The following is a 16,258-nucleotide window of genomic DNA, read 5'->3' as shown; positions in this document are numbered from 1 at the left end:
ATATAAATTAAATCATATAATATATAGCCTTCTAAGGCTGTCTTCTTTCACTCAATATGATACTTTTGAGATTCACCTATGTTATTGTATGTATCAATAGCTTGCTCCTTTTGATTGCTGAGAAGTAGCCTATTTTATACCCACCTATCTGCTCTGTGGGAGAAAGACCTGGTGATTTGCTCCCTAAAGATTAAAAAAAAAAATTTTTTTTTTTTTGATTACAGCCTAGAAAATCCCACGGGGCAGTTCCCTTCTGTCCTGTTGGGTTGATATGAATCAGAATCAAATTGAGGGAACCTAACAACAGCCCATTTTGTGGATTTACCACAACCTCTTTATCCGTTTACCAGTTGATGGACATTTGGGTTGTTCCCAATTCTGGGATGATTATGAATAAAACTGCTAAAGACTTTCCCATTCGCTGTTTTGTGTGGACATATTTCATTTTCTTGGAGAAGTACCTAGAGTGGGACCTCTGAATCACATAGTAAGTGTGTGTTTAACTTTGTCTATATTGCCATACCATTTTCCCCAAAGTGGTTGTACCATTTTACTTTCCAACTAGCAATTTACCTCATATCCCAAAACCTTGCTAAACTCACTTATTAGTTCTAATAGCTTTTTTTTTTGTAGATTTGTTGGGATTTTCTAAGTAGTCAATCATGTTGCTGCAAATAAAGGCATTTTTATTTCTTCCTTTCCAATCTACATTCCTTTTTTTTTTTAATTGCTTTATCTCATTTGCTAGGCACTCCAGTGTGATGTTAATTACGATATTCTCGCATTATTCCTTTATCTTGGGGAGAAATTTTCAGTCTTTAACTAAAAAGTATGTTGTTAGCTATAGGTGATTTTATCAGGATGAGGAAGTTCCTTTTTATTCCTAGTTTATTAAGAGTTTATATGATGATTAGATGTTGAATTTTGTCAAATGCTTTTTTCTGCATCTATTGAGATGATCATGATGAATTTCATTGATTACTGTTTGCCTGTTGAACCAACCTTGCATTCCCAGGTAAGTCCTACTTGGTCATAATACAATTTTTTAATATATTCTTGTATTCAATTTGCTAATATTTTATTAAGAATTTTTATGTTTATGTTCATGAGGGATACTAGTCTATAGACTTTTTTTCTTTTGGTCTGGTTTGGTATCAGGGTAATGCTGGCCTCATAATTTGAATCAAAATGTGTTTCAACCTCCTCTGTTTTCAGGAATTGTTTATACAGAATTGTATTATTTCTTCCTTAAGTGTTTGGTAAAATGTGCCAGTGAAGTCGACAGAATCTAAAGCTGCCTTTGTTAGAAGACGTTTCACTACAAATTTAATTTCCTTATTCAGTATAGGATTATTCGGGTTACCTGTTTCTTCTCGAGTAAGCTTTGGTAGGCTTGTGCCTTTCAAGCATTTTTTCCATTGCATCTAAGTTGCCAGATTTACTGGGATAAAGGTGTTCATAATATTCCCTTATTTCCTTTTAATGTCTTTAGGATCTTTAGTGATGTTCCCCCTTTTATCCCTAATATTGATGATTTCTGAGCTCTCTCTTTTTTCTTTAGTCATTTGGCTAAAGTTCTATCAATTTCTTCTTTTTTTTTAATGGATTTTGGTTTCATTGATTTCCTTTCTTGCTTTTCTGTTTTCAATTCCATTGATTTCAATTCCATTGGTTTCTGGTCTTATCTTTATTTTTTATTTTATTTCTTGCTTTCAGTTAAATTTGCCCCTTTTTCTAATTTCTTAAGGTAGCAGTTTAGGAAATTGGTTTGAGGCCTTTCTTTTAAACAGTTGGTGCTGTAACTTTCACTCTCAGCATTGTTTTAGCTGCACCTCACGTATTTTATATGCTGTGCATTTGTTTTAATTCAATTCAGAATATGTTCTAACCTCTTTGGGGCTTCCTCTGTGACATGGGTCATTTACAAGTATGTTGTTTTATTTCCAAATACTTGAGGGATTTCACAGTTGGCATTCCATCATTGACTTCTAGTTTAATTACTTTTTGGTCCGAGAACATGTTTTGCATATTGTTAGTTCTTTTAAATTTGTTAAGGCTTGCTTTATGGCCCAGAGTATGGTCTATTTATAATCTATGTTGATCCCACTTAGTGAATATTCAGGTTTCACGACAGTAATATTCATATAGATGACTTCTTAGGGCTGCCCAAGCCCTGACCATTGGAATATCTAGCATACAGTATATGCACCATATCCTATTCCTAAAATTTGAAAAACTGTGAATTCTAGAATACATCTGGCTCCAGGGATTTGGAATAATTGGCGATGGGTTTCTCGAGTATATTATAATCCGTGTCGTCCAGAATATGTTTTTAAGATTATTGTTGACATGAAAACACATCATTTAAAAACCTTTGACAGAAGAACCTCCAGATTCTAAAGGGTCCATGAGTTCCAGTAAAAACTTCAGCAATGATGGATATATAATATAATATGATATGATATGATATGATATAATATAATATAAATATAATATAAATATAATATAATATAAATATAATATAGTGTTTTCTTTCGCTCTGGCTGCTTTTCTCAGCAAAGACTTCTTTTGAAATGCTAAACTATCTCATAAGCAAATTTGGTTGATGCTCTTTGCTTTGAATTTTCTTGGAGATAATAAGAATTGTGAAAGGTAATTTCACTGGTATATTCACCTTAAATATACCACGGAAATCCCTGAAGAGATAAGGCAGAGGAGCAGCTCATGGCAAATGTCAACCCCATTGTAGATCAGAGTTATTTTGCTTATAGAAATTCCACAATTGTCTATTGAAACTAAGAAAATTACCTACCAAAACAAAGAAAGTTGGCAGTCTTAGAAGAAATTCTTACTAACCCTATTCCCAAATTTGTGGAAATAAATTAGAGGCAAAGAGTACATTTAGATATAATTGAAAACCTTAGCCTAGACTTAAATAAAGCCAATCTTTATAAAAAATACTGTTGAATGTGGAGAATCAATTGAGGAGATCTCTTTTGTGTAGGTCAAGGGGGAAAGCCTCAAGACTAGCTACCAAAAAAAAAAAAAAACCAACTGCGATTGAGTCGATTCTGACTCAGTGACCCTATAGGTCAGAGTAGAACTGTCCCATAGGGTTTCTAAGGCTGGAAATCTTTACGGAAACAGACTGCCACATCTTTCTCCTGCAAAGCACCTGGTGCATTCAAACCGCCGACCTTTTGGTTAGCAGCCCAGCACTTTAACCACTGTACCACCAGGGCTCCTGATCAGCAAGTAGGAGTTAAATTAATAAATTCAAAAGACCCTGTGTAAGTCAGCCAAACCTTGGGGCAGGAGAAAGACAATGCAAGAAGAGAAAACAGGCAAGCTGTGATACGATTTGGATTCTTGTAATGAGAACTCGTGTTTTAGGCTGGGTTCTCTAGAGAAGCAAAACGAGCAAAGTGTATTGTGTGTATATATGTATATATATATATCCAGGAAATGGCTCATGTGGTTGTAGAGGTTGAAACATCCCAAGTCTCTGGGTCAGGCTGGAGGCACCTCCTGATTTACACAGCCACAGGGGCTGGCGAACCCAAAATTGACAGGTCAGACAGCAGCAATCTTGCTCACAGGTTGTGAAGATCGACTGTAAAAATGGCTTGAGGGCAGTGTCTGACCTCCTTTAACTTTGCAAGGGGAAAGGAGAATCAAGATCAACAGCCCAAGGCTGGTTCCCATGAGGTGGAGGTCAGACATGCTTCCTCTCTCTGCCATGTTTACTAATTCTGACACCAACCGTCTCTCCCACAGCACTCATTAGGTTCTATAATTCATTGCAACAATGGCCACACAGAACTCACAGAACATACTCACAATTATGGGGTTTATTAGGGGAGTAACAGTTACAGTTCAGGCTCAGGAACACTCAGGATACAGTTCTTCCATCAGGATAACCTCTCCCCAGCCATGCTTGCAGGCACGTCTCTCCCTGGCCCTCAGCCTCTGCCCAAAGGCACTCAGCTTTCTCTCTCCATGGTCCAGGAAGCCTACCATGCTGTCTCCTGCTGCTGGGTCTCTCCTTTCTTGTTGGTGGTGAGTTCCTTCTGTCTGCTCTGCAACTGGTTATCTTTTAAGGCAAAACTGACCAATCCCATTGGTAGCCCACAATTACCCTATCACAAAATCACCTGGATAAGAGTTACAAGACCATGGCTAGAAAAGCAACACACAAAAGTAATTAATCTACCACATCCATGAATCCCAAGATCAGCAAGCAAGACCACAGGTTAAGCCGCTAGCTCAAGTCCCAGGAACCAGAGGTCAGATGAACAGGAGCCAGCTGCAGGATCCAGAGCAAGCAAAAGCCCAGGAGCCTTGCCAGAATGTCCACTTATATTCTATGCAGGCCACACACCCAAGGAAACTCCCTTTCAACTGACTGGCTACTCATAGCAGATCCCATCATGGAGGTGATCACATTATATCAGATTTCATCACGGAAGTGATCACAACATCATATGACTGCCAAACCACTGAGAATCATGCCCCAGCCAAGCTGACACACAACCTTAACCACCACATCAAGGAACCACGAGAATCATGGGAAGCTGACTAGATATAATGGCTGATGCCACAATAGCTCTGTACATTTTCCACTACTGGTTGACCGTGAACTAAGGCTCTCACCTTATTTTAATGGCATTATAAAAAGAACTCACATGCTAATGAGCAGAAGAGTAATTAGGGGTGGAGCAAAAAAGTCATCTGGTTGGCTCCATCTTGACAAAGTCTTGAGCAGGAGGTTGGGTTTGATGCCATGAATAATATCATGAATAAGAATACTAAAAATTACCATTAATTGGGTGCTGCTGACGTGTTGCTTCCCCAGTGGACTCTGAGTGGATTCCATGTTAAATAATACAAGAGATGTGGCTATGCATCTATGTTAGTTTTCTAGGGCTGCCATAACAAAGTACCACAAATTAGGTGTCTTAAAATAACAGAAACCTATTCTCTCACAGTACTGGAGGCCAGAAGTCTTAAATCAACTGGTTGGCAGAGCCATGTTCTTTCTGAAGGCTCCAGGAGAAGATCCTTCCTTGCCTCTTTCAGCTTCTGGTGCTTCCTGGCAATCATTGGCATTCCTTGACTTACAAATGCATTGCTCCAATCTTTGCCTCCATCTTTACATGGCTGTCTTCCCTCTGTGTCTGTATTTGTGTCTCTTCTCTTCTCTTCCTTTTGTAAGGATATTTATCACTCGTATTGGATTAGGACCCATCCTACTCCAGTAGGATCTTATGTTAATTGAACTGATAACATCTTCAAAGGCTTTACTTCCAAACAAGGCCATGTTCACAGGTATTAGGGTTTAGGACTTCAGCATATCTTTCTGGGGGACACAATTCAATCCATAACAACATCCAAGTTGAATTACTTGATCTGCTCTAGGATCCCTGCTTAGAAAGAAAAGTCCAAGGAACTAAGATCCAGGACTGGAAACGGATGGATGCTCCATTTCCCTGTGCTCTGTGAAGAGTAGGGGGTGGGTATCAGTGCCTTTGCTACTGGGATAGCCCTACCTCTCTACCCTTACCACTCAGGAGGGTTGGGTGCAGCCAGGGAATGGTGATACATAGAAAATTGATAGGCTCTACATAGCATTCTTAACTGGATACTCATTTTTCTCTTAAAGTTCACCTAGGTTTTTTTTTTTGTTTTAATGAGATCGAGGTTTTTCAAGAATAAGTTACTAAACCAAACACTTAGTCAGGGATGTGGCCTAGAGAGTCCTGTCCTGGTTCCACTTCCATTTCAAATTCAAGAAATATGCTCGCCTGCCTGCCTCAGTCTCTTCCATCTGTGAAATAAACTTCTACGGAAGAGTGGAGGTTTGGTTAAGTAAATGGTAGGCATGCAAAACATGCTTTGAAGGGGGAAAAAGGCCAAGCCAGTGCTCCAGGCAGTCATGAGTTGGCTTCTTAAGCCCCGTAAGAAATGAAGCTGTGCACAATTCTGTTGTAGTACCAACGAGTCTTGGTCACCTTAAGTGGCCACTTCAAGTGAAAGTAACGTTCAGCTCCCTCATCTGAGCTGAACACCTGAATGCTCTTCAAACTCCTACAGCCTCCTGGCCAGGTAAAATAATAGAACATATGGTCTTTGTTTAGTTCCTTCATGCTTACAGCCAAGACAAAGAGGAGGGTGAGGAGTGAAGATTTCTTGGCTGTCTCCAATGCCTTCCTTTAATCTTACTTTATTTACTAAGAGTTAGTAAAAAATCTGAAGTGCTTAACTCTCAAGTATTGTTGTTCTTCTGGGCATGAGTGTTTGATTTGTTCCTTGGCTGGAACCCCCTTTTTACTGCCAAATGTGCCATTGTGAACCTCCCTTTTAATGCTGGGTTCATTCTCCTCTCTCTATTTTTCCGTTTCTAAAAGTTTGTCTTTTCCCACTCTTCTTTAAATCCCTCTAAGGAATTTTAAAATGCAATTATTTTGGATTTGTAAAAGTAAAATAATTTAATTATAAAAGTAATAACTATATGAACAATCTTGAAAAAGAAGAGAAAATCTTTTATAATCTTACCACCAGTTATGAACAGAATTGTGTCCCCCCGAAATATGTGTTGTAAATCCTAATCCCTATATCTGATTATAATCCCATTTGGGAATGGGTTTTCTTTGTTATGTTAATGAGGCAATATCAGTGCAGGGTGTGTCTTAAAAAAGGAGCCCTGGTGGCACAGTGGTTAAGCACTCAGCTGCTAACCAAAAAGGTCAGCAGCTCGAATCCACCAGCCAGCCACTCCTTGGAAACTCTATGGGGCAGTTCTACTCCGTCTGGAATCAACTCGATGGCAATGGGTTACAGGTGTCTTAAAACAATCTCTTTTGAGATATAAAAGAGTAGATTAAGCAAGCAAGCACAAACTGACGGAAAGATACACGCCACATGATTACCAAAAGCCCTAGAAATAGATGGAGACAAGGACTTTCCCCAACAGTGAACAGAGAGCAAGCCTTCCCCTAGAGCCAGCGTCCTGAATTCAAACTTCTAGCCTCCTAAACTGTCAGAAAATAAATTTCTGTTCGTTAAAGTCATCCACTTGTGGTATTTCTACAGCAACACTAGATAACTCAGACACTATCCAACTGCAATAGCTCTTGATCTATTCTCTTTTAATATAAATGAAGGCATTGGTGGTTCAGTGGTAGAATTCTTACCTCAAATGCAGGCGACACAGGTATGAGTCCGGCCAATGCACCTCATGCACGGCCACCAGTCATCTGCCCATGGAGGCCTGTGTGTTGCTATGATGCTGAACAGGTTTCAGCAGAGCCTCCAGACTAAGATGGACTAGGAGGAAAGGCCTGGTGATCTACTTAGAAAACCATCCAATGAAAACCTTATGCAACACAATGGAAACACGGTCGGATCTGTAACCAATCACGGGGATGGCACAGGACCAGGCAGAGTTTCATTCCAGGACTCAGAGCCAACTCCACAGCAGCTAACAAAAACAACATTTTGTGTACTGACAGAGTGGGCATGGGATTCTACTTCAAATGTCTTTCACTCCACATGACACTATCAACATGGTCCCATGTTAGCCAATTCTATTTTGTAATTATTAGGTTGGATATTCCACCAAGTGATTTGCCACAATTGACTTAACCATCCTGCTTTCAACAGGACATTTAGATTGTCACTATGTTTTTAAGGCTCTATTAACACAAACAGGAGCTTTGTAAAGCAATCAAACCTGCACAAAATTAACATGTAAGGGTTAATAATGTGTGGGCCTTTGGATATGAAAATGACAAGTGATAAAAATTTTGTGACAAATAATTCAAGGGAAACAAATGTCCTTAGTTATTTTCAAGACACACTGACAATTGTAGATGAGGAAGTGAGCATGGATATGACTGGAATATCAACATTCTTTGAAAATTCAGAAGGATTACTGCTGTAATCATCCATCCCCATGGAGTCAATTTCCTACCATATCTTTTCTGTAATTTACCCTTAAAAATGTGACTATCGATACATCCAACTTCCAGGTCAAACTAATGATATCTATATCAAATCCCTCAATATTCATGCAAGATAAATATTTATTTCCTTATCAGTTACATAAGAAATAGCTTCTTTAATGTCTTTCCCAATTCACACATTCTAATATTTTATTTGGAGCTTTTCAAAAATTGAATTTCTCTTCTAAGAGCTTTGTATTTCTCTGTGATAGATGCTACAAACTGAGGATAAAAGCTTAATAAGTATGAATGTGTCATTATTATCAAGTCTAATCACCTTGTTTTCTGATAATTAGGAAATAGTAAAATAGAAACACACTTTTCATCCTTTGTAAATCACACATTATATGCCTCTTTTTAAATATGGTGCTTCTTAGTGTGGATGTCAAATTTCTTTCTTTTTTTAAATTATTTTATTTTTTAAAAGAAATACTTAAAATATACAGAAATCCTTGAGATTCTTGATTCTTGACACAACTGTTAGTCAAACAAGTTTAACCAATACCAAAACTTCTATAGTCTTACAAGATAATTATGTTTTCCTTACCCATTCCTTTTTTTTAGTATTGCTTTTTGTCTTTTAATACTTTTTTTTGGTAATTTTTATTGTGCTTTAAGTGAAAGTTTACAAATCAAGTCCGTCTCTCACACAAAAACCCATGTACACCTTGCTACACACTCCCAGTTACTCTCCCCCTAATGAGACAGCCCGCTCTCCTGCCGCTCTCTCTTTTCGTGTCAATTTCGCCAGCTTCTAACCCCCTCCAACCTCTCATCTCTCCTCCAGGCAGGAGATGCCAACATAGTCTCAAGTGTCCAAGAAGCTCACTCCTCACCAGCATCCCTCTCCAACCCATTGTCCAGTCCAATCCATGTCTGAAGAGTTGGCTTTGGGAACGGTGCCTGTCCTGGGCCAACAGAAGGTCTGGGGGTCATGACCACCAGGGTCCTTCTAGTCTCAGTCAGACCATTAAGTCTGGTCTTATGAGAATTTGGGGTCTACATCCCACTGCTCTCCTGCTCCCTCAGGGGTTCTCTGTTGTGTTCCCTGTCAGGGCAGTCATCGGTTGTAGCCGGGCATCATCTAGTTCTTCTGGTCTCAGGATGATGTAGACTCTGGTTCACGTGGCCCTTTCTGTCTCTTGGGCTCGTATTTGCCTTGTGTCCTTGGTGTTCTTCATTCTCCTTTGATCTAGGTGGGTTGAGACCAATTGATGCATCTTAGATGGCTCCTTGCTAGTGTTTAAGACCCCAGATGCCGCTCTTCAAAGTGGGATGCAGAATGTTTTCTTAATAGATTTTATTATGCCAATTGACTTAGATGTCCCCTGAAACCATGGTCCCCAGACCCCTGCCCCTGCTACGCTGGCCTTCAAAGCATTCAGTTTATTCAGGAAACTTCTTTGCTTTTGGTTTAGTCCAATTGTGCTGACCTCCCCTGTATTGTGTGCCTTAATACATTTTTTAAAAATTCTGTTTATAATATATTAGTATGCATTTTTATAAATTGGTCTTTCCCTGTATATCTTTTTTGAAAAATCACTATATTTTAAAATATTTTGTTTTATGTGTTTTCTTTTGTGAGCAGCATATGGGTATATTTTACTTCTTCATCCAATCTGATAATCTCCATTTTTAATAAATATGTTAATCACATTGCACTTATTTTCATTAACAAGACAAATTTTATTTATACCATCCTATTTCTTTTTCTTTACTCTTTTTTCTTCGTAACTATTTTTGTTCTCCTTTTCTGACTTGGAAACCCTGGTAGCCTCACGGTTAAGAGCCACAGCTGCTAACCAAAAGGTCAGCAGTTTGCATCCACCAGGTGCTCCTTGGAAACTCTATGGGAACAGTTTTACTCTGTCCTATAGGGTTGCTATGAGTCAGAATCTACTCAGTGGCAACAGGTTTGGTTTTTTGATCTTTTTCTGACTTACAGAGGGTTAATAGCTTTTTTCTATATTTTCTTTGTTGAATTATGGTGTCAGCAAAGAATATTGAATATACCATGGACTGCCTGAAGAACAAACAAATCTGTCTTGGAAGAAGTACAGCGAGAATGCTCATTAGAAGCAAGAATGGTGGAACTTTGTCTCACATAGTTTGGACATGTTATCAGGAGGGACCAGTCCCCGGAGAAGAACATCATGCTTGGTAAAGTCGTTATTGTTGTTGTTGTTAGATGCCCTTGAGTTGGTTCAGGCTCATTGCAACCCTATGTACCACAGAACGAAACACTGCCCGGTCCTTCACCATGCTCACAATTGTTGCTATGCTTGAGCCCACTGTTGGAGCCACTGCGTCAATCCATCTCGTTGAGGGTCTTCCTCTTTTCTGCTGACCCTGTACTTTACCAGCATCATGTCCTTCTTCAGGGACTAATCTCTCCTGACAGCATGTCCAAAGTATGTGAGACGGAGTCTCGCCATTCTTGCTTCTAAGAAGCATTCTGGTTGTACTTCTTCCGAGACCGATTTGTTTGTTCTTTTGGCAGTCCATAGTATATCCAGTATTCTTCGCCAACACCACAATTCAAAGGCGTCAACTCTTCTTCGGTCTTCCTTATTCATTGTCCAGCTTTCACATGCATATGATGCGATTGAAAATACCATGGCTTGGGTTTGGCGCATCTTGGTCCTCAAAGTGACATCTTTGTTTTTTAACACTTTAAAGAGGCCTTTTGCAGCAAATTTTCCCAATGCAATATGTCCTTTGATTTCTTGACTGCTGCTTCCATGGCTGTTGATTGTGGATCCAAGTAAAATGAAATCCTTGACAACTTCAATATTTTCTCCATTTATCATGATGTTGCTTATTGATCCAGTTGTGAGCATTTTTGTTTTCTTTACGTTGAATTGCAATCCATACCGAAGGCTGTAGTCTTCGATCCTCAGCAGTAAGTGCTTCAAGTTCTCTTCTCTTTCAGCAAGCAAGGCTGTGTCATCTGCAAAACACAAGTTGTTAATGATCTTCCTCCAATCCTGATGCTGCATTCTTCTTCATATAGTCCAGCTTCTCAGGTTATTTGCTTGACATACAGATTGAATAATTATGATGAAAGGATACAACCCTAATGCACACCTTTCCTGATTTAAACGATGCTGTATCCCCTTGTTCATTTCGAACAACTGCCTCTTAGTCTATGTACAGGTTCCTCATGAGCACAATTAAGTGTTCTAAAATTCTTATTCTTCCCAATGTTATCCATAATTTGTTATGATCCACACAGTCGAATGCTTTGCATAGTCAATAAAACACAGGTAACCATCTTGGCTTTCAGTCAAGGTCCATCTGACATCAACAATGATATCCTTTGTTCCACGCACTCTTCTGAATCTGGTTTGAATATCTGGCAGTTCCCTGTTGATGTACTGCTGCAACTGTTTTTGAATTGCCTTCAGCATAATTTTACTTGCATGTGATATTATTCTATAATTTCCACATTCCGTTGGATCACTTTTCTTTGGAATGGGCAAGAATATGGATCTCTTCCAGTCAGTTGGCCAGGTAGCTGTCTTCCAAATTTCTTGGCACAGATGAGTGAGTGCTTTCAGCATTGCATCCATTTGCTGAAACATCTTAATTGGTGTTTCGTCAGTTCCTGGAGCCTTGTTTTTCACCAATGCCTTCAGTGCAGCTTGGACTTCTTCCTTCAGTACACTGTTGGTTCTTGATCATATGCTACCTCCTGAAATGGCTGAATGTCGACCAGTTCTTTTTGGCACAGTGAGTCTGTGTATTCTTTCCATCTTCTTTTGATGCTTTCTGCGTTGTTCAATTTTTTTGCACATAGGATCCTTCAACATTGCAACTCGAGGCTTCAATTTTTTCTTCAGTTCTTTCACCTTGAGAAATGACAAGTGTGTTCTGTCCTTTTCAATTTCTACCTCCAGGTCTAGCACATTTCATTATAATATTTTACTTTGTCTTTTCAAGTTGCCTTTTGAAATCTTCTGTTCAGCTCTTTTACTTCATCATTTCTTCCTTTCACTTTAGCTACTCAAAGTTCAAGAGCAAGTTTCAGAGTTTCTTCTGACATCCGTTTTGTTCTTTTTTTTCCTGTCTTTTTAATAACCTTTTACTTTTTTCATGTATGATGCCCTCAGTGCCATCCCGCAACTCACTCGGTCTTTAGTCATCAGCGTTCAATGCATCAAATCTATTCTTGAGATGGTCTCTAAATTCAGGTGGGATATGCTCAAGGTCATACTTTGGCTCTTGTGGACTTGCTTTAATTTTCTTCAGCTTCAGCTCGAGCTTGCATATGAACAATTGATGGTCTGTTCTGCAGTTGGCCCCAGCCTTGCTCTGACTAATGATATCGAGATTCTCTTTCGTCTCCTTCCACAGATGTAGTTGATTTGATTCCTGTGTATTTCATCTGGTGAGATCCATGTGTATAGTCACCGTTTATGTTGTTGAAAAAAGGTATTTCCAATAAATAGGTCATTGGTCTTGCAAAATTCTATCATGCAATCTCCTGTGTCATTTCTATCACCAAGGCCATATTTCCCATCTACAGATCCTTCTTTGTTTCTAACTTTCACGTTCCAATCACCAGTAATTTTCGATGTAACTTGATCGTATGTTTGAATAATTTCAGACTGCAGAAGTTGGTAAAAATCTTCTGTTTCTTCATCTTTGACCTTAATGGTTGGTGCGTAAATCTGCATAACAGTCGTATTAACTGGCCTTCCTTGTAGGTTTATGGATATTATCCTATCACTGACAGCCATGTACTTCTGGAAATATCTTGAAATGTTCTTTTTGATGATGAATGCAATGCCATTCCTCTTCAATTTATCATTCCTATCATAGTAGGCCATGAACCAAAAAAACCCAGGGCCATAGAGTCGATTCTGACTCATAGTGACCTTATAGTACAGAGTAGAACTGCCCCAAAGAGTTTCTAAGGAGCGCCTGGTGGATTCAAACTGCTGACCCTTTGGTCAGCAGCTGTAGTACTTAACCACTACGCCACCAGGGTTTCCATAGTAGACCATATGATTGTCCAATTCAAAACGGCCAATACCTGTCCATTTCAGCTCATTAATGATATCAGGAGGGATCTGTCCCTGGAGAAGTACATTATACTTGGTAAAGTAGAGGGTCAGCAAAAAAGAGGATGATCCACAACAAGATGGATTGACACAGTGGCTGCAACAATGGGCTCAAGCATAATGATTGTGAAGATGCCCCAGGCCTCTGGCTTCTCCTCTGCCTACTGTTTTGCTTTTCTGGTACATTTCTGGGCCACAGAGTTATCCACTCTCATCATGAACTCTTTTTGGTCTCTCATTGCTATTTGTTGGGTGCAGAAACTGCACCAGTGCATGAACTTACTGAGCCATCTTGATGGGAAATCTCAACTTTTATTAAACATTTCTTCTGGAAACACAGGGGAAGTGGTTTATGAGATAAAAGTCGGAATCGACTTGACGGCAGCGGGTTTGGTTTGAAGTTAGTTTTGTTACAGGATCAGTTTTCTTTTTTAAGTGACATCATCTATTTATTAACTAATTTATATAATCATGTAGTTCTCTTACAGAAGACCCTAAATGAGATGGATTGACACAGTGGCTGCAACAATGGGCTCAAGCATAACAGCAATTGTGAGGATGGCACAGGAACGGGCAGTGTTTTGTTCTGTTGTACATAGGGTCACTATGAGTTGGAACTGACTCAACGGCACCTAACAACAACAACAGTTCTCTTACATTCCCCTTCACCTCAACCCATCATACAAATATGGGTAGGTTACAACTTCACGTTAAATTGCTATTTCAGTATTATTGGGCTAAACGTGTATCATGAGTAAATTAAGTTTCTTGTAAGCTAATAACTGTCTCACTTTCCTTTGGTTAGTTATCATTTTACCTGACTCATTCTTCCCATATCCTATAATATTATGGTAATACAGATTTCTGGGCAGTCAAGTTTCTTAGTTCATATATCGGTTACCTTTTTCTCCTCTCTGACTTCCTTCCTAGAGCCCTCCATCTTTGCGCCTCATTAGGACCAGTTACTTTCTTGGCCTTCTGCACAGTTCTCTTGAAAATTCTCCCTGCCATCAAGCTAGGGATTCTCTTCTCCTCTTCCCTGTTTCCTGGACCTCACTTCTTCCTTTACTTTGTGTGGTGTGGCCCATGCTCCAGGAACTTCTTAGAAAAGGGGCATGAGAGATACTTTTAAAATATTTATCTTTGTCTTATTCTCACTCTCAATGACTGGTTTGACTGGCATACAATCTTAGGCTGGAAATTATTTTCCTCCAACATTTTTGGAAGGTATTGATCCATTTTCTTCTAGCTACCAAAGTTGCTAGGGGAGTGGTGGTTTAGTGGTAGAATTCTCACCTTCCATGCAGGAGACCTGGGTTCAGTTCCTGGCCAATGCACCTCATGGGCAGCCACCACCTGTCAGTGGAATCTTGTGTGTTGCTATGATGCTGAGCAGGTTTCAGCAAAACTTCCAGACTAAGATGGACTAGGAAGAAAGGCCTGGTGATCTACTTCTGAAAATCAGCCAGTAAAAACCCTATGGACCATAGTGGTCTGATCCGCAGCCCATCATGAAGATGGCATAGGACCGGGCAGAGTTTTGGTCCATTGTGCATGAGGTCATCATGAGTTGGGGGCCAACCCCATGACAGCTAACAACAACAATAATAAAATTGCTAAGGCCAAAATTGTTTTCATTCCTAATCCTTCATATAGAGACTGATTTTTCCCCATGGAATATTTTAGGATTGTGTCCTTATCGTGGAGCCCTGGTGGCATAGTGGTTAAGAACTTGGCTGCTAACCAAAAGGTTAGCAATTTGTATCCACCAGCTGCTTCTTGGAAACCCTATGGGGCAGTTCTACATTGCCCTACAGGGTCACTATGAGTTGGAATTGACTGATGGCAATGGGTTTGGGTTTTTGGTTCTCCTTATCATTTATGTTTTCCATTTCATAACAATAACATCTTATCACTACCGTATTTACTTGTTTACTTTGTGCCGTGCTCCCTGCTCTCAACCACTACCACAATCTCTGTAAGAGATAATCTATCTGTGTGATGTCTGCATCCCCCAGAAGCTAGCATAGTGCCATAAGGTGGGAACTCATTGTTGAGTGAATGAATTTGCATGAGTATTTACACAAAACATTTGACAAATATATAAAAATTAAGGCACAGATTTTTAAAAATCAGCTTAACTGAAAAGAATAAAGAGGGAAGATAATTGAAACCATCCTGGACAACTCAGGATTTATGGTGGTTATATATTGTATATTAGAGCCCTGGTGGTGCTGAGGTTAAGTGCTTGGCTGCTAATCCAAAGGCTGGCAGTTCGAACCCACCAGCTGCTCCACGGGAGAAAGATATGGCAATCTGCTTAGGTAAAGATTACAACCTTGGAAACCCTTTGGGGCAGTTCTACTCTGTCCTATAGGGTCGCTAAGTTGGAACTGACCCAATGGCAACAGGAATATATTATATATCCCTTAAGAGAGTGGTTCTCAAAGTGTGGCAGCAGTAGCAGCATCACCTGGGAGCTCATTAGAAATGCAAATTCTCTGCCCCTGCTCCCTACCTAGTCAGAAACTCTGGGGCCTCAGCATCTGTGTTTGAACAAGCCCTTCAGGGGGCTCTGATGCATGCTCAAGTTTGAAATGCCCCTCCCTGCAAAGTACTTAAGTCATATTTGGAAGGAAGAGATGGTGTGTCTATTAACAGCCCTGAGATCGAAATCGCCTCCTTCTTGATGTCATTCAAGTTAACTATCCAAACTAAAGACTGTCCAACACAGTCCATTATGAGAGGACTCAGCTGGAAAGGATTACAACTGAGCAGCACTGTCAACATCTAAAACGGTCTCCAGGTGTGTGCATCTGGCATGCCTGGCTGGGAAATCACTGGATTACTTGCTTCATTGAGTTCTACATTTTAACGGTCTGACATTTTAAGCTGCATGGCTGGATTTTTAATCAGATGGGCTGATCTCTGTACCTATCATAGCATGACAATTTACTTTGTGGGAGAGTTGAATTAGCGAAGGTGTTAAGCCCCAGGTTTGGCCGAGGGGAGAGGAAGTGACACTTGAAATGTATGGCCAATCCATATGTGACCTGAGATCAAAGCCTCTGGTTGGACAAGGGTAGTGAAGAGTCATATAGAAATCATCCAGAACCTTCAGTGAGTATTTGCTGATTCCTTCACCCCAGGAAGTTGTATATTCTTAAATCCCTATCAACTTCAGGGAGA

Source organism: Elephas maximus, chromosome X (assembly GCF_024166365.1).
Source record: "Elephas maximus indicus isolate mEleMax1 chromosome X, mEleMax1 primary haplotype, whole genome shotgun sequence".
NCBI classification, from domain to species: Eukaryota; Metazoa; Chordata; class Mammalia; order Proboscidea; family Elephantidae; genus Elephas; species Elephas maximus.
Note: the sequence above shows the minus strand (reverse complement) of the source record.